This window comes from Zea mays, chromosome 4, assembly GCF_902167145.1.
Source record: "Zea mays cultivar B73 chromosome 4, Zm-B73-REFERENCE-NAM-5.0, whole genome shotgun sequence".
NCBI classification, from domain to species: Eukaryota; Viridiplantae; Streptophyta; class Magnoliopsida; order Poales; family Poaceae; genus Zea; species Zea mays.
The window spans coordinates 146,603,608-146,625,859 of record NC_050099.1 but is presented as its reverse complement, the minus strand read 5'-3'; positions in this window follow the sequence as shown (position 1 = coordinate 146,625,859).

Genomic DNA, 22,252 nt, shown 5'->3' with positions numbered 1-22,252 from the left:
GGTTCATACAGATTGAAAGATATGGACGGCAATGACATTCCTAGATCTTGGAATGCGGATGAGCTTCGGCGATATTATGTATAATTCGATGTAATTTTTCATATTTTTTATTTTTTCCTTTCATGGCACCCTTTTCCTTTCCCAAGGGGGAGAAAGGTTTTTAATGGGGCCAGCATATGTAATTTCCTTTTTTAGTCTTATAAGAGCAAAATCCCCCAAAGAATGTAAATGTAAAAGCTGAGAGTGCACCATCGAGTGCCCCAAAAGTAAAAACGAAGAAGCTCCAAAGACGTTCCTAAGGGAATGCAGAGCTTACAGCGAAAAGTCAACGCTGATTCCGCCAAAAGTAAAGGCGAAGAAGCTCCAAAGACGTTCCTAAGGGAATGCAGAGCTTACAGCGAAAAGTCAACGCTGATTCCGCCAAAAGTAAAGGCGAAGAAGCTCCAAAGACGTTCCTAAGGGAATGCAGAGCTTACAGCGAAAAGTCAACGCTGATTCCGCCAAAAGTAAAGGCGAAGAAGCTCCAAAGTCGTTCCTAAGGGAATGCAGAGCTGAGGTGTGATTGTTTTCAAGAAAATAATGGCTATGAATGTGGCTTCGGATACGTGTTTGGCCATTCATTTGCACATCACATTACATCATAGCATTTGCATTCATAAACATTCATCTAGGCATATGTAGGATAATCATCTTCATCGCATAAAATGGTTGCTTCGGCAAGAAGAGAAAAAAGAAAAGAAAATGTTGTTTTCTATGAAGGAGAGCTTCGGAGAAAAGAGGAAAATGTTGTTCTCTATGCTTCGTTGCGTACGAAAAGAAGGGAAGGTGTTTTTTTTCGCCTTCGGCTCAAAAAAGGAAATTTCGTCCACATCAAAGCATTTCTCATACATCAGTGAAAGGTTAAGGATATATTACAAGGTATGAACAGCATACATCAGTTTTTGTTTACATGTACAAAAGTTATCTCAAAAGTTTTTCAAGTACTGTCTGCAGTCTACTATCTAAATCTCCAAGGAGCTTCGGCTTCGGCGTTATTTTTGATCATCAGCTTCGGCCTCGTCATTCTACACGAATAAGGTTGTTGGAAGTCAAAATCAAGTTTACAGAAAAAGGTAAGCACAAGGTATGATTTCTTACTGGATCAAGGTGGCTACGAGCTTCGTCTCCAGCTTTCTCTCGACCACCTTTTGTCCATATCATTTTCACAAATCGATTCGAGATGCTTCGGGCGAGATCAGGGATGTCATCCAGGATTGATGGTGACAAAGTAAAATTTGGCCTATTGACAATTTTCCCATGATCACAGCCAGCCTTCATGAAGGCTGCAGCAGTTCCTCGAGAAGCCACCCAGGCACAGAAGTCGCCATGCCCAGCTATGACTTCGTCGAGCTCGTCAATCTCCCCCTCAATATGTTCGAAGGTTTTTTGTAGATCTTCAGCTGAGGGGGTAAATTTTTCGCTGCTGGCTCCAACTGAGTGAAAAATCTTCCTTAGTTGTTGAATACACTTGTTGCTGAATTCAAGGCATTTTTCTTGAAGATTTGTTAGTAGTTTTCTCAAATCCGAGTTTTGCTGAGCTTCGGCTTCAAGCTTTGCATTGAGATCTTGTTTTTCTTGTTCGAACTGCTCAGACTGGCGGAGAAGCTTCGTGTTCAGTTCTGATATTTTTGCTTCAGCTTCCGCCAGTAAACCTTCGGCTGCCTGGAGCTCAAAGTTCTTTTTCTCGAAAGCATCTGACTGCTCCTTTATTTTGTTTTCCAAATTTCCAATTATAACTTCATGCTTTTTATCTTCAAGATCTTGCTGCATTTGCAAGGCTTTGCTCAATAGCATACTCTACATAAACACAACCTTCGTCAGACATGTTTTTATTAGAAGCAATAAAAGTTAAGGGACAAGTCATTCACCTTGAAGTTGGAGAAAAATAAACTACCAACGACATGTTGTCGTCGGTAGCGGCTGATGTCTGTTTCCAGCTTCGGGAATCCAATACTCCTGGACAGAGTGCTGATGACTTTGGCCCCTGTTTGGTCCCGAATACACTCTAATTTCTCATCATCAACGCCTCCAAAGAGGAGTGCCCCAGGTTTGTATCCACAGGATTGGGCATACTCTTTAAGCTCTTCTATTTCAGCTTTTGTTAGATGTTCTCCAACTAAGTTTTTGAACGCAAAGACTTCGTTTTCCGAAGCTTCATCAGCAATTTCTTTTCCTTTCTTTGACGCTGCGGTCACAGCTTCTTCGGCAGCAGTGGCAGCTTCCTCTGCAGCCATGTCTAGCAGCATTTGGTCAATATGTTCAATTGTGCTCTCTAAATTCAAATCTTCAGCTGAGGTAACTTCGGGGGCTGCGGCCTCCGAAGGTGCAATTTCAATATCTGCCCCCTCTGCTGCTGCTTGTGTTTTTTGGGCCGAAGCTCTTGGCGGCGTTTTGTAAATTACCTCTGTCACGGTAATGATTCTTTGTTTCTTTGCCTTGATTGTTTTCCTCGATTTCTCGGGCTCTTTGTTCTTCTGAAAAAACTTTGTCAGTTGAGGACCCAGTGGACTTAGCTTCGCAGGTAAGGATTCAGTCATTACCTTCAGAATTTCCTCAACAACAGCAGCAGAAGGTGATGCAGGGGTTTCTTCTGCTTCGGATATTTGTTGCTTCGGAGAAGAAGTTTTCTTTTTCTTTGGAATTTTCTTCTTTATTGGCTCTTTTTCACCTTCATCTAAGGCTTCAGTTACCCTTTTCCTTTTTTGGCCCCTGGCACCTTTGTTCAGATCTTCGTAGTCTGGGTATTCGAAACCCAAGGCGTCCAACACTCGATTCAGCCTTCGTTTCGGACGGGTGCCGAAGGCTGCGGTCATCAATTGATCTTCCTTTTTTGAATAATTGCCAAGTATCTCGTTGCACATCACTTCAATCGTATCCAGCCACTCTTGGCAGGGAGTTTTAAAGTATTTTTTAAATTTGAAGTAGTAAGGCAAACGTACAAGTTCACCTTTTTTCTTCTCTCCCTTCAGCTTCGGCATTTCCCACTCTTTTACACTAGGAAAAACCTTGAAGGCCAAGAATTCCTGGACCAGGTCCCTTGTACTGATATTCTCTGCAATTATTTTGAATTCATACATTGCTTTTTGAGTTGGACCCTCTGGTAACATGTGGCACTGGGGGCGAGTTTCTCCGAAGGTCAGTTCCAGTGGACTTTGCACAAGCTTTTCTTTATCATCATCAACCTTAACATAGAACCATTCTGATTTCCACCCTGCTGCCCATTTGCTTCGGTAGCTGATCACAGGATACTTCGTAGTTTTCCGGTAAGCAAAATTATAGCAACCAAAATTCTCATGTAATCCATCCTTTCTAGCCTTTGTCTGATAGTGCAGTTCGTGAACTCGGCAAAAGCTGTCAGCAAACGGTTCCACCGCCTGGCTTCGGAGTGCCCAGATATAAACACTGAGCCTAACGATAGCGTTAGGGGTTAGCTGGTGAAAATAAATTCCGAAGTTCTTCAGTATCTCTGCAATAATCCCATGAAGGGGGAATCTTAGCCCAGCCTTTAGGAAGCTTTTAAAAATAACAATTTCATCTTTCTCCGGCTTTGGGGTAGTCTCTTCTCCCCCGAAGCGTAATAGCTTCTTTTGATTTTCAGTAAAATAGCCTGACTTTACCATCTTGGACAAGTCAGCCTTCGAAACAGTAGATTTCCCGAAGTCCAAATGGCTGGGTTTGCTTGGTGTGGCAAGGTGATAATCATTTTCGGGGTCAGTTTCCTCAGCATCTTCTCCTTCTGCTTCAGCGATTGCTTTTTCTGCGTCATCAATAGGAATCTTTTCCGAAGTCACTAGCCCGGATCGTTGCATGGCTTCGGAGATAGGGACAGTCTCCGAAGCTTCCGTTTCGTCCCCCTCACGTTCAACCCTGGCGGTGGAGCGGACTCTGGCCATTTAACTATGAACTTGTGAAACTTTAATACTTTTCTCCTCCGAAGCAGGTTTCAAGATGGAGCTTCGTTTGATTCCGACAGACAAGCTTCGGCGGTGGTTAAAAATTTTGGCAGCAAAACAGTGCAAATAGCAGTAAATGCTGTGGTAACTTCACACCTACTCGTCTGTTTATATAGTGCCGCAGGTAAGAAGGCGAAGCGCCAGAAGTTTTACACCAGGCGGACACCCGCTCACACTCGCTGTACGGTGGACCGCAGAGACCGAACAGTAACTCTGCAAGGTGGGGCCGCTACGCACAGGGAAATTGAATCGTTTCTCGACAACGAGCTCAGGGAAGGTGTTTTTGAGACCTTCGGCGCTCCAAAGTTTAAGAAACTTTTTTCACGGATCAAGCTCGTTACGAAAAACGATCTAGCACCGCGAAAGGGGCTACTGTTGGGTCTACGCTTCGGCGCCGAAGGTCTTATATAGAGAAGCGATCCTCGGATGCAGCTGTTTGTATAAGATAGCCGAAGGTTCCTCTTCGTAAAGCTTTGGCATTGCAAACCGACTTAAAGATAGAATGACCTTTTAGTCCATAAAGGTCTGAGTCAATGTTGTAAGTCCCCAATAAGGGGCATGCTTGTAATTCCTCACAGGCTGCGTCCTGTGCCTATAAATAGTGAACAGTATTCCGTTACTGTTCACGCATTCTGGCATTTGCAATCGCATCTTTCGGAATACAACCTTTGTCAAGGCATAGGTATCATTGTATTTAATGATTCTATATATTAGTGAATATAAAATGATACATCAGCGATTCATTCATCCATTTTATACCTTTTATTTTACATTACTTTATAATGTTTATTGAAAGTTTATCACGAAGGTTCAACCTCGTAACAATACTCTCATCAACCTTCGTCCAAGAAGCATTATTCCTTTGAGGATAATAGGTCTTGGACGAAGGACAGTTTCATTTAACATTTTATGTTGCCTTGTTCTTAATTCATAGCATTTGAGAACGAGTCCCCAACAGGAACCAAGTGGGTGTTCCACAACAAGCAAGACGAGCATGGAGTGGTGACAAGAAACAAGGCTCGACTTGTGGCAAAAGGTTATGCCCAAGTCACAGGTTTGGATTTCGAGGAGACTTTTGCTCCTGTGGCTAAGCTAGAGTCTATTAGAATATTATTAGCCTATGTCGCTCATCACTCTTTCAGGTTGTTTCAAATGGATGTGAATAGCGCTTTCCTCAACAGGCCAATAAAGGAGGAGGTGTACGTGCAACAACCCCTTGGCTTTGAGGATGACGGGTACCCCGACCATGTGTGTAAGCTCTCTAAGGAGCTCTATGGACTTAAGCAAGCCCCAAGAGCATGGTATGAATGCCTTAGACATTTCTTAATTGCTAATGCTTTCAACGTTGGGAAAGCCGATCCCACTCTTTTCACTAAGACTTGTAATGGTGACCTTTTTTGTATGCCAAATTTATGTCGATGACATAATATTTGGTTCTACTAATCAAAAGTCTTGTGAGGAGTTTAGCAGGGTGATGACTCAAAAAATTTGAGATGTCAATGATGGGCGAGTTGAACAACTTCCTTGGGTTCCAAGTGAAGCAACTCAAGGACGGCACCTTCATCTCCCAAATGAAGTACACTCAAGATCTTCTTAAGCAGTTTGGGATGAAGGACACCAAGCCCGCGAAGACACCGATGGGAACCGACGGGCATGTCGACCTCAACAAAGGAGGTAAGTCCTTTGATCAAAAGGCATACCGGTCTATGATAGGGTCATTGCTTTATTTATGTGCTAGTAGACCAGATATTATGCTTAGCGTATGCATGTATGCTAGATATCAATCTGACTCAAGGGAATGTCACCTTGTGGCCGTTAAGCGGATTCTTAGATATTTAGTCTCTGCGCCTTGCTTCGGGATCTGGTATCCAAAGGGGTCTACCTTTGACTTGATTGGATATTCAGACTCCGATTATGCTGGATGCAAGGTTGATAGGAATAGTACATTAGGGACGTGCCAATTCCTAGGAAGGTCCCTGGTGTCTTGGAGTTCAAAGAAACAAACCTCCGTTGCCCTATCCACCGCTGAGGCCGAATATGTTGCCGCAGGACAGTGTTGCGCGCAAGTACTTTGGATGAGGCAAACCCCCCAGGACTTTGGCTACAATCTGAGCAAAATCCCACTCCTATGTGACCATGAGAGTGCAGTCCGCATGGCGGATAATCCTGTTGAACACAGCTGCACTAAGCACATAGACATCTGGCATCACTTTCTGAGAGACCACCAGCAAAAGGGAGATATCGAGGTGTTCCATATTAGCACCGAGAACCAGCTAGCCGATATCTTTACCAAACCTTTAGATGAGAAAACCTTTTGTAGGCTGTGTAGTGAGCTAAATGTCTTAGATTCACGTAACTTGGATTGATTTAAAGCATACATGTGTTTTATGCCTTTGATCAAGTTACTTTATGCATTTATGAAATTTGTTGATTATTTATGGTGCTCAAGTTGTGCAAAGGATCCCCGGACCTCAAAAGTCCATGTGTGAATGATGCACATATTTAGGGGGAGATGTGCTACAACTTGACCCTTTGAGACTAACCTTTGTGTTTAAGTGTACTTGATGTAGTCTCAAAGGTGCATTGAAAGGGAAAGGTGAACTTGGACCATGCAAAGACTTCCATTGCACTCCGGTATTAGTGTACTCACCTCCAAGTTCATCCTTATGCTCTTATTGCCTTTTGCTCTTAATTGACAATTTTGGTGAGGCAATGGGGTTAAAGGGCCAAGAATAATCCCGTTTTGGTGCTTGATGCCAAAGGGGGAGAAATTAAGGCCAAAGCAAATGGATCAGCTACCACTTGAGAATTTTGAAAATAGTATAGTTAGAACTTTTGATTTGTCAAAATACTCTTATTGCAAAATTTGGTCTCTTGTGGGGAGATTTTATGATTATGGGAAAAGGGGGAGTTTTTGGCACTTGTTCAATTTCTCCATTGGAATATCTCTCTTTGTGCCTAAACAAGTGTGTTTGACTTAGAGATAGGAAAATGAATTTGATTTGCAAAAACAAACCAAGTGGTGGCAAAGAATGATCCAAATATACCAAATTAGAGTCAAAAACAATTTGGTCTTCAATTTGAATCGATGTTGCATATTGTGCATTGCTTTTTGATGTGTTGGCATAAATCACCAAAAAGAGGGAGATTGAAAGGGAAATGTGCCCTTGGACCATTTCTATAACTAGCTGAATGCTCGTGCGTTGCAACGGAAATATATAATACCAGTATACTACGATAACTTATATACAAAATGTGTGTTATATCGTTATGAGAAAATGTTTGATAATCAATTTGTGATTATGGCCATACATAAATTTTGTTATTTATAATCTATATCTTTCACCACTACATTGCAACCATCAGTATCATGCAGACTTCGATATATGTTACGATTTGCATGGTCTCATCATCGGAGAGCACGTTCCACACGTACCGGAAGAAATTTCCTCGTACATCGTTAGTCATCAGACACGTACCAACATACGCTTTTGCTTAAACAAAAAGGCAAGTGTGTGTTTGCGAAGAGAATTAAAGACAAGTCAGCACAAAAGCTACCCCAACGGTGGCGAGGATGACGAACTGGTCATTGTTGTCGGTCCTCCCCTGCGTCACCTTTGACGCCAAGATGACGCCACAGTCCTCGAAATAGTAGTCGTCGAACGCACGCGACATACCTAGTACTGATGACTCTTGGCTGGGCTGTAAAACGAAGTGCACCCCGGGCTCATCAGCAAGGTAGTACCCCTGGCCGTTGTACCACCAGATGCGCTACTCCTCTACATACATCGTGTTCGAGGATACTCATACAACGTCAGCAACGACCATCGTCTCAGCGCACAAGAATTCATGGCCAGTCAGTAGCGACTTACGTGGCAGGTTGGGCTTCAGGTGGACGATGAGCTGGACGACGTGATGTCGTCGTCGTTGAATGCGGTGCCCAGAACAACCGAAGAGTCGCCGATGTTGGCGATGACCATGAGGTCCCCCTGCTTGACGATGGACAACGCGGAGCAGCCGCTCTGCACCGCGTCCAAGTGGCAGCTGCGCCGGAGCTTGTCGTACATAGCGGCACTGCGGCCACGTAGGACTGTTTCTAGAGGTTGAACTGGCAGTCACCAAGTTTCTTCTTGTCGTCGATGAGCGACCCTAACGCGAGTGCCTCCTGCTAATGGTGTTTGTTCGGGGGTTTCAAGTAAGAAACATGAATTCATGTTTGGCGTTGGTTTATAAAAATGACTCACAACTCAGATCCATGGAAAAAATATTATGAAGAATAAATGTCATGCATGCAAAAAAAGAATTTAAGTTGAAAACATTATTCAAACAAAAGAAATTGCATGCGAGGCTCTTCTTTAAATACTACTCCCTTCATCCAAAAATATAATTCAAGAATCTCGGTGATACTTATCTACTACTACGCATTGTGCAAGGGTAGCAGGTGGGCTTGGGGAGAGATGTAGTAGATGTGTTTTCTGTTATAGATGTAGACATAAACACATATGTGGTGTAGTGGTAGCTACCGCTAGCATTTGCTTGAGAGGTCGTGGGTTCGAATCCCTTTAGGGCCATGTGTATTTTTTTAATTTTAGCTAGACGTCGGCTATACGGGAGAATGGGAATGGGAATGGGCTTTGCGGGGAGGGGGAATGGGAATGATAGATATAGAAAGGTGGCAGAACATGGGAATGGATTGTGCGCGAGGAGAAGGGAATCGGAAAGGCAGAACAGGGAATGGCAGAACGCGGAATGGCCGACTACTATTGCAGCCTTAATAAGTAGTAGAGATGTTATAGATGTAGACATAAACACATATGTGGTGTAGTGGTAGCTACCGCTAGCATTTGCTTGAGAGGTCGTGGGTTTGAATCTCTTTCGGGCCATGTGTATTTTTTAAATTTTAGCTAGACGTCGGCTATACGGGGGAATGAGAATGGGAATGGGCTTTGCGGGGAGGGGGAATGAGAATGATAGATATAGAATGGTGGAAGAACATGGGAATGGACTGTGCGCGAGAAGGGAATCGGAAAGGCAGAACAGGGAATGGCAGAACGCGGAATGGCCGACTACTATTGCAGCCTTAATAAGTAGTAGAGATGTTTTGGTGATTAAGTGTCCAACACATAGTGAGTGAGATATTATGTGCCAAACAAGCAAAAGGTGCAAATCATGTAACAAGGTACATTTCTAGACTTAGTACATTGTTTTGAGTACTAACATATTTTGTCTAAGTGCTAGAAACAGAGAAAAGAAAAGTAGAAAAGGATTGCATGTGACTTGGCTGTGTACAGCCGAAGTCCAGCTCGGCTTGGCACACCGGACTGTCCGGTGCGCCAGGCCAGCCTCCGGTGAATAGGCCACTCTCGAGAAAATCGGCGGCGTACGGCTATAATTCACCGGACTGTCCGGTGGTGCACCGGACTGTCCGGTGAGCCAATGGTCGCCAGTGCAACGGTCGGCCGCGCAATCCGCGGGCGACGCGTGGCCCGCGCCAACGGTCGGCAGGGGGCACCGGACTGTCCGGTTTGCACCGGACAGTGTCCGGTGCGCCAACTGGCTCGGCGCTGCAACGGTCATCTACGCCAGAAAAGGAAACAGATCTGCACCAGACCGTCTACAGTGACTGTCCGGTGGCGCACCGGAGTGTCCGGTGCGCCACCCGACAGAAGGCAATGATAGCCTTCCTTGTTGGCCTTCAACGGCTCCTAGCTGCCTTGGGGCTATAAAAGGGACCCCTAGGCGTATGGAGGAGCTACCCAAGCATTCACTACGCATTATAAGTCTCCCACACTCCGTCTCCGCGCACTTGATCGTTTGTGCTAGTGATTTGAGCTCCGTTCTAGTTGTGAACTCTTTGTGCTTCATTTTGAGCTCAAGTCTTGGCTTGTGTGCGTGTGTGTGCTGCGGATTTGTGTGTGTTGCTTCCCAACCTTACTCTTGTGCTTTCATTGTGATCTTTGTTGTAAGGGCGAGAGACTCCAACTTGTGGAGATTCCTCGCAAACGGGAAAAAGAGATAAGGAAGAAAAGCTGTGGTATTCAAGTTGATCATTGGATCACTTGAAAGGGGTTGAGTGCAACCCTCGTCCATTGGGACGCCACAACGTGGAAGTAGGCAAGTATTACTTGGCTGAACTACGGGATAATAATCGCATGTCTCTTGTGTGCTTTACCTTTGATTATCTGTGTTCACAAGAACTCGTCTCAAGCTACTTAGCCGTTCTAACTTACATAACAAAGTTTTGTGGCTATCAGTGTTGAATATTACAGGATCACCTATTCACCCCCCTCTAGGTGCTCTCAGAGGCTAGAGGCCCAACCCTATATTCTGTGTCTCGTGTGTTTCCTCTGTCGTTCTTATGGGAAGGGAGACAGATTCTCTACAGCTTCTTGCGCCTCTACTGCTGATGGGAGGGAAGGGAGCGAATCTAGTGATTCGTGGTAACGTAGTTCTCAACACGGTATGAGCACGCTCTACCTCGACGTTGCTGCTGGATCAGATCTGCATCAACTCTCCATCAATTGAATGGTATATTTTTTAGATCTAATGTTGGTGGAATCTCGTAATCGCTCCACCATGTCAGGTGGGGCTCCACTCGATCTCGCCCGAGCACCAAAGTTCATGCCCGCCTTGGAGTCGCGACCACACGTCGGAGCTGCACCACTCGCCCGCACATCACAGATGCTCACGCCGCGTCGAATGTCATGCGCCTGAGCTAAGGCCTGAGGCCGTGCCAGGAGCCGCACCCACGCCAGAAGTCGCGCGGCCCTGGTAGCCGTGCCGACAGTCGTCCCATGCTGGCAGTCGCGCCAGGAGCAGCGCCCGCGCCTGCAGTCGCACCGGGGCCAGGCTGCGCTGGGAGCCGCAGCCGCACCGCCAATTGTGCCACATCTCGCGGAGATGAAGACCAGTTCGGTCCTATTCTTATGCGGCTGCATGAGGAGATGAAGACCAGTTCAGTCCTATTCTTGTGCGATTGCATGAGGATGAGGTGATGGCCGAGCGCCCGTGCATGCACGGAGGACCCATGCAGTCGCCCCCAACTAGTTGTGTGAAATTTGCATGTGTCAGTTAAAGATCCTAACAAAGTGGCTTGGAAGATAGAAATCGCGTAGGAGGACATAATTTTTTCATTTAAATTTATGTTGGATTAAGAAACTTTGGTATAATTTTAATTTACATGCATGATCCATGTTATTTATTTTGTGTTGTAAATAACAAGTAGAATAAAGCATGTTTTATGTTACAATTTCTACTTTAATTAATTATTTCCCGCAGTAAATAATTAGTACATGTTTGAATATGGAAAATGCTTTATACACCTGATGTGTCATGTTCATGCATTAAATTTGTTATTTATTTTTTCTGCTTTTATTCCCACAGTAAATAAATAGCAAAAAATTATTAAAATGCATGTGAAGGTTATATTGTGTATACTCAAATCGCTCTAAATATTTGCTATGTGTTGAGCCTTCGGACTCACATTGAGCGATTAAATTGTATAGTGGGTACACAGATGTGCCGATCAGGTTACATTATTAATCGGCTGAGTTAAGACATTGGCTACACCCTAACAACACGACGCAATATTTGTGTCGTATGAACTTGGCTGCGTCATTTGATTGCTATGTCGCACTCTTGCTTAATGGGACCACTCCTGTTGAGTCGGACGCCATCATCGAGTCGCTTATTTTTCGCATGCTCTGTAGGCATTGTTCGTCTGTCATTATCATCAAGTCACAATTGTGCCTGTTGCGCATGTTGCGTGGACTTATCTTGTACCCTGACTATTGAGCCACAATTGTGCCTATTGCGCTTATTACGAAGGCTTACTATGATGCGATAGCCCTGATGGCCACACACGCGTTGACGCCAAATACGCTAGAGCTTGTACTTGCGTGGATTGTGGTGAGTTATTCATGACCTTGAAGTCACGTCATAGCGCAACATTCGTAAACAATTTTGTTTGGCTCTATATTTTATTTGACTGTGTTGTGTGACATTATATATTTATATATCGCCAAGTGGCCATAACAACTATATCAAGCTCTATAGTGCTTGGAAATTTAGGAAATTAAATTAAAATACAATAAAACACAAATAAGTTAATTTTATATTCTCACCTCATGTATAAAGTTTTACCTGAAGTAACCTGAAGATATATAATGCATGAAAGCCTTTTTGGCATATAATACATCACAAATTGTGATTCTATTAGTAAGCAAAAAGACCTTACCAAATAATTTAAGACCGAAATCTCAGTCATACATTGCTCAACCAGATGTTAGCACATTGCTCTCTTTATTGCTGAATGACATGAAGCAAACTATGAGATAAAAGGACATGTAATCGCTAGCAACACGAAGTTGCGAGTATACCGAGAGGTTATTCTAAGAACTTTTTTTCACAATGTTGGTGTGAAAAACAATTGTGTGTTCCTGTCGAACCACTTTACTCGTTCTATCTAGGACCTCTATGCTTGTGTTGCATACATCTCTCGGAATTGTAAATACTTATAGTCGCTACATTGACTCGGGATAGTCCTTTAACAAGTTTGGTATACACTGTAAGCTAAATGGTAAAGGTCAGTCCTGAATGGACATATAAGTGGTGTTTTGTAGCAGAACTACATTGGATTCCACCCCTTGGCATCCTAATCATAATCTTACTCTAATCTACCAGAAGTAAAAAAGAGTAGAAAAATAGTCATGAAATCCCACATCACCACAGAGCTTGAAGCTACATTAGGCATTAATTTGTCCTTGGTTCTTACGTTGGAAGACCACACTTCTCGACCACAATACTATTAGTGATGGTAATTTGTGATAGAAATATAAAAATCTTATGGAGACCTGTTGTATTCTCCCTAGTCCTGATGACTCCTTCGTATGAGAGTAGTACTATCTGTTGTTAAAGACTGGTCTCAGACGGATATTGGTCTTTTTCTCTCTTACCAAGCAGTTATCACCATTTGCTTAGTCTTAGCAATCAGGTGGTTTTTCCCAGATAAAATGAATTCTTGACATTGTCTGTTCTATTCCAAAGCTTCTCTTTTTGCTGAACAAAGAAGAGATCGAAATAATGCTATATAGAACAATTTGGTATATAATATGAGGAGAAATGTTTGCCCTGCTGGCAACACCACAAATAATTAACTATTGTTATAAGTTCTCTCTCAAAATTATTATACCTAAAAATGTTGCATAAATCGATACCCAATTTCAAAACGGTATGAGTAATTGGATAAACCATGGACAATAATAAAACGAGTTGGACTATACATCTCTGCATATAAACATCTGTGCTTGGCAGCATTGGCCTGATGCCATGCACTTTACTACCATTATATGTGCACACATTTTCTTATATGCTTAAAAGCACAATGCAACCAGTGAATGTCCTTGTGAGCGCTAGACCCTAATGGTCATTTTACTTGTTGATCTGAAGTCAACTACTGGCTCCAAACAACGAATGGTATGCATGAGCCCCTGAAGGACCTGTATGGATAAAATAGTGTTGCGCATATCAGTCTAAATCTTAATGATTGATTATGCACTTAGTAATATTAACAATAAGTTTGCAGAATTGTAACCACGAAGCAACTTGTTGTTGTGTGTCTCGCTGGATGTTGAGACTAACCCTTCATGTTGAAGGACAAATATGTAGTATTCATGCCACTACATTAATCTAAGTCCAATGCTCACTGCATAAAACCCTTATCTGTAATGTGCGTAAGATTTCCTAAATAAATCACCACAATAGCATACATTGGCCACAACTAGATGATTGTGGTTGGGGATTTTATCTGTATGCTTTTAAGAACATCTCAGCGTTAGGGGGAGGAATATCCATATAGTGTAATGCCTCAATATTCTATTAAACGCACAAAAGCCAAACTGAATCTGTCGTTCGGTGTATACTCCTGTGTGTATGGAGTTTGCCAGAAATCGTTGAGGAGTAAGCATATTGGTCTGAATGCTTCTACCTAATGTAGATGTGGATATACCCGAGATTAATATCATATCCACATTTGACTTATTGACATTTGATCTATTCTCAGGGACGCCTGCGAATATGATCCATTGGCCTTAGTCAAGGCATATGTTCTGATTGCAAATTCACGTGGTCTGTAATAACTCTCCTCCGATGAACTCGCCCTGCTGGTGATTTGCCTCACGAAGAGGTTCATCTTGATGATGAAATTCCTAGCAATGTGTGCAATATCATTGTGTTAGGAATATGGAACAATGAATCTTTCGTTTTGGGAAATGACGGAGATCATTATTAAATGTGGGAGACAAATATGTCAACACCAATCTTGCCTCTCTAGATTGCAAAGGGATCCAAAACAAAGTCCTAGGCATGAGTGTTTGAAGTTCTCTTATCGGGTCAATGATAAATGCAATCGAGGCTGAACCAATAATCTCAAAATGAAGGTCGCGAGCTTGAAGTTTGGACATTTATGGGCACTGAAATAATGTGTGGTGAATGCGATGGTTCATGTGGTCTTGTGAGAGACCATCCCACATAAGTGTTGAATAAACATTGTTCCGCTATGTAATATATATGGCAAATGGCATGAATTAAAATATGCAGTTAATAGGATTCTGAAGATTTGTTATGAGATCCTGGGAGGACTCATATCTTTGAATTATAAACATGCAATATATAAATCTCGTACCGAATAATACATTTCCTGACGAATGAACACTCTTCTATGTAGAGAGAATATCTCCTAGATGAGATTATAGCTCCTTGATGGAACCTTTCCAGAAGAAATAAAGTCTGTGTTAAACACCAAAGTTTTATAATCCCTATAAAGGGATAAAGACCCATATAGACCCGAAAAGGAATAAGATGAGGTACCAAAGGACTTGAAGTTTACCGAATAAGCACATGTGCATTCCACGATCTTTACTCATGGTATTTTCCAATATATGTGGAATTACGGTATCCTCTAAAGCCCCGATGGTGGAAACCTATAAGGTTTAGGTGTTACTGGCAAAATATCCCCATTGTGCCAGAATGACAGACTATAACGATATATCTGATCGATGAAAAATCCTTGATGGATTACGATCTTTGATGGACTTTTGTTACACCATCATAGATGTTGCAATGGATGAACGCCTGGAGCGATGTGTCATTGTCGGTACCCTGAATCAGGGGTACCCTTTTCTATAGTATGAAGGAACCACGTGGCAAGGAAAGATAATACATCCAGGATGCATCATTGGGTCCGGACCTCCACAGAGGGACACCGGACCCCTGTATGTATAAGTCCAGAGCTCCCAAGAAGGCATGCCGGGTCCCTCGGGTGGGCCCTAGGTCCCTTCGAGTAAGGTCCGGGCCTTGGCAAGGTCCCGGGACGAGGAGGACCCCAGCGTGAGCAGGGGTCCGGTGCTGGCACGTGTCCAGGCCTTGCCCTACGCTTCCCGCTCAGGCGGAGACTCGCTGCTGCCGCGTGGCTTGTGGCCCATGACATAAGCCAACGAGCCGAGCCTGACGTAAGGCCCATAAAGCCGTACAGCCTCTTCATTTATTGCGGAGAGGACGCGCCGCCTGTCACCACGCTGACGGGCGATGTGCCCTCTCAGCATTTAATGCGTCCTGTCCAATCCGCTGGCAGATGGCGTCAGGGTCACCCAGCAGACGACGCGCCTGTCCAGTCTGTTGACAAACAGTGCGCCCGTGCCGGGCGGCGCACTGTGCTCATCCTCCCTTCTACAAGAAGCTTCCCCTGCACGCTGAGGAGACGCAGATCTCGGATGTCAGGGCACAAGAAGATTGCTCCAGCAGGAAACATTTGTAGCCCCAAGTGATGTATTCTTTATGTACCTTAGCCCACATGTCGGGACTCAGTACCTTTGTGCATGCCCCTCTTTAGCTATAAAAGGGGAGGCATGCGACGTTACAACACATCCAATCTTAGGCTCACTCAGACACTCACAAGTTCATACAAGCTCTCAAGCAATACATCACACAATAGAGTAGGGTGTTACGCTCCGGTGGCCCGAACCACTCTAAATCCTTGTGTGTTCTTGTGTTCTTCCCATTTTCCAACTAACAAGCAAAATGCTTAGGCCCCTCCTCATCTTAGGATTTAGGGCGGGTGCACTCCGCCACCCGGCCGGAGATTTGCTCTCCGATATTTGGCGCGCCAGGTAGGGGCTAGGCTTTAGGTTTTTGCTTGTCTCCTTGCTCAAGCATGATGGTGCAAACCATAGAGCACCGTGTCGAGACTTCGGTAGATTTCACGGTGGAGGGAGAAGCCGCTTCTTCCACACCGCAGGTTCCCAACCGCCCTGTGCCAGGCACTGCTGCTGTGCATGCCGCACGACAGCACACGGTTGCGCAAACGTCCCGGACTCCATTGAGGGCGACTCCGGGGGCATTGTCAGCAGCTAGGGAGTTGTTGTGACACCCTCCAAGCTCCATGGCCTCACCGAGGGCCATGAAGCAATGGTGGGACGACATCGACCGACTACTCGGTATGGCACATTCTACCTCGACTAGGTCGAGGACACGGTCATCCCGGTGCCAACACGAGGCGTCAGCGTCTGTGCGCTCGCCCTTAGTAAGGCACGCATAGACCAACGACCTCCGGGCAGAGCTCGACCGCAGGCATGCGGGAGAGGATGCCCGAGTCTCTTTGGAAAGGGTGCGCGAGCGCCGCCAGAACATCGGGGGTCGTAACCTCGATCAAGACTTCGCTGCGGTTGCACCGCAGACACCAATAGGCACCCGGTCCCAAACGGGTGTCCCCTTGGTCGGTGTGGGCTGCGCCGCCCTCGTAGATCATCTTCGTGCGGCATCATGGCCGCCCAAGTTATGGCCGCACCTGCCGGAAAAATACGACGGAACATCGAACCCGTCGGAGTTCCTGCAGGTGTACGTCACCGCCATCACAGCAGCAGGTGGAAACACCGCTGTGATGGCAACATATTTTCATGTTGCCTTGTCTGGACCTGCCCAGACCTGGCTCATGAACCTCACCCCGGGGTCAGTCTACTCCTGGGAAGAGCTTTGCGCGCGGTTCGTTGTGAACTTCGCCAGTGTTTACCAACAGCATGGTGTGGAGGCCCACCTCCATGCGGTGAGGCAGGAGCCCGAGGAGACTCTCCAGAACTTCATCTCCCGCTTCACCAAGGTGCGAGGTACTATACCTCGTGTTTCTGATGCTTCCATCATCATGGCCTTCCAAGAGGGAGTACGTGATGAAAAAATGCTGGAGAAGTTGGCCACACATGACGTCGAAACTGTCCCCACACTCTTCGCTCTAGTCGATAAATGCGCCAGAGCCGCCGAGGGCCGTGCATGGCACTCGGCCCCACAAACCAGAGCTGCCCAGTTGGGTGGTTCAGGTGCCGTCCCCCGAGATGGAAAGAAGAAAAAGAAGAAGGACCGTGACTACCAGAAGTCGCGGTCCACCGCTCTGGTTGTCACAGCCACGACTGAAGGCCAGAGCAACCGCAACAAGCGTCCACGACCACAGAGGGGTAACAACGGCTCATGCCCTATGCACCCCAACGGTCGCCACAACGCTGAGGAATGTCGCGAGATCATTGACCTTGCGAAGTGCGTCAGTGAGCAGCGCGAGCAGTCTTCCAAAGATGGCTCCCCACCTCGTCGCCGACCTGGCAAAGAAAAGGTGGATGACGGCGAGGTGGCCGTGGCTGAACGGGACCTCGGGTATCAGTCGCCCGAAGGGGACCTAAAGGATGTCTTAGCTGGAGGCTCCTACTCCGGTGGAGACAACTAGACGGACCCCAGAGGTACCCCGTGCTCCCCGGTCTATGGAGCTGAAGCATGCCTTCCTCCGGAAACCCTCCTAGATTCCCCACGGGTCCAGGCTGCCGACTTTTGCCGACAGGTACATGCAGGAGTGGCCACAGCCAAAGACGAGGGCTCCCGTGTCAAATGTAGATGGGGACCCAGGGTCGGGACCTATCCCTACAACAAGTACCAAACTAAGAAGGGCTCCGCAACTCTCCCCCAGCTGGGAAGGACCCTTCAAGGTAACGAGAATACACCGACCCAGGGGCAACCATCTAGCTACGACTGAAGGAGTGCCTTATCCCGATGTCGAAACATCTCTGTAAGTTCTATCCATAGAGCAAGTCTAAGGGGTCAGACCTGTTTCCCTGGTGTAACTAGGTAATGCATACGTGTACGACAATCCGGTGGGGTTTGTCCCCATAAACCCGGCCTATTGGTCTGCACCCATGCATGACGAGTTATAAAGAAAAACTACCCCCTCAGTTATGCCCCTATGATAGATCCATCTCGCTGCTCCATGGTCTTACCTTGCAGTTTTTCAGATAATACTTTTTATCTAACCCACGCGTGTGGTTCCCATCTGTCCTGGCGTTACAACATCCGAATTGAGCAGCCAGGCTTGCAGTCTAGGGCCCCCGATACGAAAGTTGGGAGGTCCGACAGCCTGGGAGCCGGCCCTAGAGAACGGGACCCCGTTCCATGGGGTGGTTTGGAGCCCGTGTAACCGCTCAGCCTGGTCCCGTATCGTGTGCCTGCACGCTCCACCACTCCATGACAGGTGCTTAGTATTTGGGGCTATAAGTCCTGTGGGTCCGACAACCTCGGGACCGGAGCTAGAGAATGGACATTAGTCTCCTGGGGTGGTCCGGAGCCCGTGCAGCCGCTCAACCTGGTCCCGTACCGTGGGCCTGCACGCTCCACCGCCCTGCGACAAGTGTCCTAGTATCTAGAACCGCGGCCCAAGGGGGCCCGAACACGCAACTTGGCCACCCGGACTGAAACCTGCGAGTCCTGAGCATGTATCAAAGGATGGCAAATGTCAGATAGGGAACCCTATGGGTGTACTACTAACGCTCCCTAGCTGAAGCTGCGTACAGATCCAGATCCCAGCGAGGTTGCCTCCCGAGGGTTCTTGACAACCTTTTCAGATGCGCTGGTATCCGACCTCAACACATCAAGCCCGCATCCCAGGCGGGGGGCCAGGTACCAGGGAGGAGTCAACGATATCGCACACAGCAGAAACAAGTTGAAAATAGATAAGTGCTAATACTGCTTAATAAATAGTACTCTTAAGTACCTTACAAAAAGCGAAAGTATTACATCTGTTTTCAAGTGGAGCCCTAGTTCCATCTCTGCTCTACAGGTACGAACTACCTCCACACCAGAAGGGCCGCGGGACAGCTAGCTCCGAGCGGCTCGCCAGCGGAGGTGACCACCTCAGCACCGACAGCTTCGGCCACCTCTGCACCGATGACTCGCCAGCAATGGCGATCACCTCAACACGTGCGCCATTGCGAAAAGGTCCTCACCCCCGTCTTCCTACGGGGGGCGACAAAGAGGCCATTAAAGCCAAAGAGTTGGAGGCTCGGCGGCAGGTGGCACTGATAGTCTCGCCAACGGAGGCAACCACCTCTGCAACGGGCAGCCTCACCAGCGGCGACGACCACCCCAGCACCGATGACAGCGGCCACCTCTGCACCGGTGGGCGGCGGCTGCCTTAGCACGCGCAAAGAGGTCCTTGCTCCCGTCCTCACTGAGGGAGTGAGGACAAGATCATCCAAGAACGCGGCGGCCACCCCCGCGGCGCACAACGTCTTGTACGACCCTCCGGTGCGGCCAGCGGCGCGGGAGAAGCCGTGGATGTGGCGGACCCGCGCACGACACGACCGTTGCCCGTGCGGTGAATGGATAGCCACGCCCCCACCAAGCAGCAGGAGGCAGCGTCAGAGGCGGTGCCGAAGCCACCCAAGCCGAGGCACCGGGCACGCGGTGGCTGGCGGCGCATGCAGTCGGCCGGCCCCAAGTACCCGAAGTTCGCCTCCTTCGCAAGGCTGGCGGACGCCCTTCTCCCCCGAATGCTGGAGGAAGAAGCGGGCCACCAGCCCATGTGGAAGGCGGGGCCCTAACTCGGCTCACCCTCCTCCCCAGCGCGGATGATGAACATCCTTGAAGCTGAGGGCAGGAGGGAGGCCGCAGCTCAGCTCGCTTCTCTCCACCACAAGGCTGGTCGTCATCCCTCTAGATGACCACTGGCGGGAGATTGCAGCCGGGCTGCATGATGAAAATCCTTCAAGCCGAACGATGGTGGAAGAGCGCCAACCCCCACGGGGTTGCGCTCCTCTAACAGCAGCAAGAAGAAGACAAGATCGACAGCACCACCACGAGCGCGAGCTCTCCGGCGATAAGATCGCCAGAGGGAGCGGCCCTGATGCGGATCCCTCCAGAGAATACCGACACACCCCATCTAGAGGCCCGGAAGGCGGAAGGGCGCGATGAATGCAAGAGGAATGAAGCATGACTACTGCTCGGGGGATCGATCCCTTTTAAAAGGCAGATTTCCCCACTCGCGCCCCGAAGCGTCACGGGCAAAGTCTCCCCAACGTGCACCAGGGTTCCCACCCTATGACACAGGGGCCAGGCCCCACATGTCATACAGACTGACCCGAAGCACGAAGAAGGCGAACCACCGCACAAGGAGCGTGCAACTGCCCCGTGGTTATGCGCCCCTTCATTTTTGGAGCAACCAGCGGTCAGGAAAGCGAACCGCCGCACAAGGAGCATGCAACCGCCCCATGGTTAAGCGCCCCTTCATCTTCATCGTAACCAGCGGTCAGAAAGGCGAACCGCCACGTAAGAAGCGTACAACCGCCCCGCGGATGTGCGCCCCCTCAGCTTCGCTGCAACCGGCGGTCCGACATGGGGGCCTAGGCCCACATGTCATGCAACCAGCGCGCCGGTTACTAGGTGCGGAAAAATCGCACCGCCGCTCACACGAGTGCCACGTCTTCTCGGGGCCGTCGCGGAAAACTGAAAAGATAAGTTTTCAGAACCAGTGCAGCGACTCGAGGCATCCCGCGCATGGCCCAACAGTGACATTATGTACGAAGGTCACGGGCCAGTCAGCTGTGGGAATAGGCGTGGCAGTCGGCATGACCTTAGGCAGGCCGACAGTAATTGTGTCAACAGGCGCGCAGGAGCAGCAGGCCAACTGCTAATCAAACTTTGGCCCCACCTACAGGCTCGCACCCTCCCCTGAGGCGGGCCCGGGGGCCACTGTCGGTACCCTGAACCAGGGGTACCCTTTTCTACAGTATGAAGGCGCTACACATGTACGACACCTCCAGGCCACACGGAGAACGGCACCCGACCCCACCACATGGGCAGGTCTAAAGGCACCACGTGGCAGGAAAGATAATACATCCAGGATGCATCATTGGGTCCGGACCTCCACAGAGGGACATCGAACCCCAGTATGTATAAGTCCAGAGCTCCCAAGAAAGCATGCCAGGTCCCTCGGGTGGGCCCCAGGTCCCTCCGAGTAAAGTCCGGGCCTTGGCAAGGTCCCGGGACGAGGAGGACCCCGGTGTGAGCAGGGGTCCGGTGCTGGCACGTGTCTAGGCCTTGCCCTACGCTTCCCGCTTAGGCGGAGACTCGCTGCTGCCGCGTGGCTTGTGGCCCGTGACCTAAGCCAACGAGCCGAGCCTGACGAAAGGCCCATAAAGCCGTACAGCCTCTGCATTTATTGCAGAGAGGACGCATCGCTTGTCACCACGCTGACGGGCGACGTGCCCTCTCAGCATTTAATGCGTCCTGTCCAATCCGCTGGCAGACGGCATCAGGGTCACCCAGCACACGGCGCGCCTATCCAGTCTGTTGACAAACAGTGCGCCCGTGCTGGGCGGCGCACTGTGCTCATCCTCCCTTCTACAAGAAGCTTCCCCTGCATGCTGAGGAGACGCATATCTCGGATGTCAGGGCACAAGAAGATTGCTCCAGCAGGAAACATTTGTAGCCCCAAGTGTTGTATTCTTTATGTCCCTAAGCCCACATGTCGGGACTCAGTACCTTTATGCATGCCCCCCTTCAGCTATAAAAGGGGAGGCATGCGACGTTACAACACATCCAATCTTAGGCTCACTCAGACACTCACAAGTTCATACAAGCTCTCAAGCAATACATCACATAGTGGAGTAGGGTGTTACGCTCCAGCGGCCCGAACCACTCTAAATCCTTGTGTGTTCTTATGTTCTTCCCATTTTCCAACTAACAAGCAAAACGCTTAGGCCCCTCCTCATCTTAGGATTTAGGGCGGGTGCACTCCGCCACCCGGCTGGAGATTTGCTCTCCGACCTCATATTTAGAATATGTACTATTGCAACTATATTATCCCCTAAAGTCCTATAGAAGGACATGTTACTTGCTTTGCACTACTATGTATAAATTGTGGTGTAAGATAGAAAATTATAGCACCCCAACCTCAT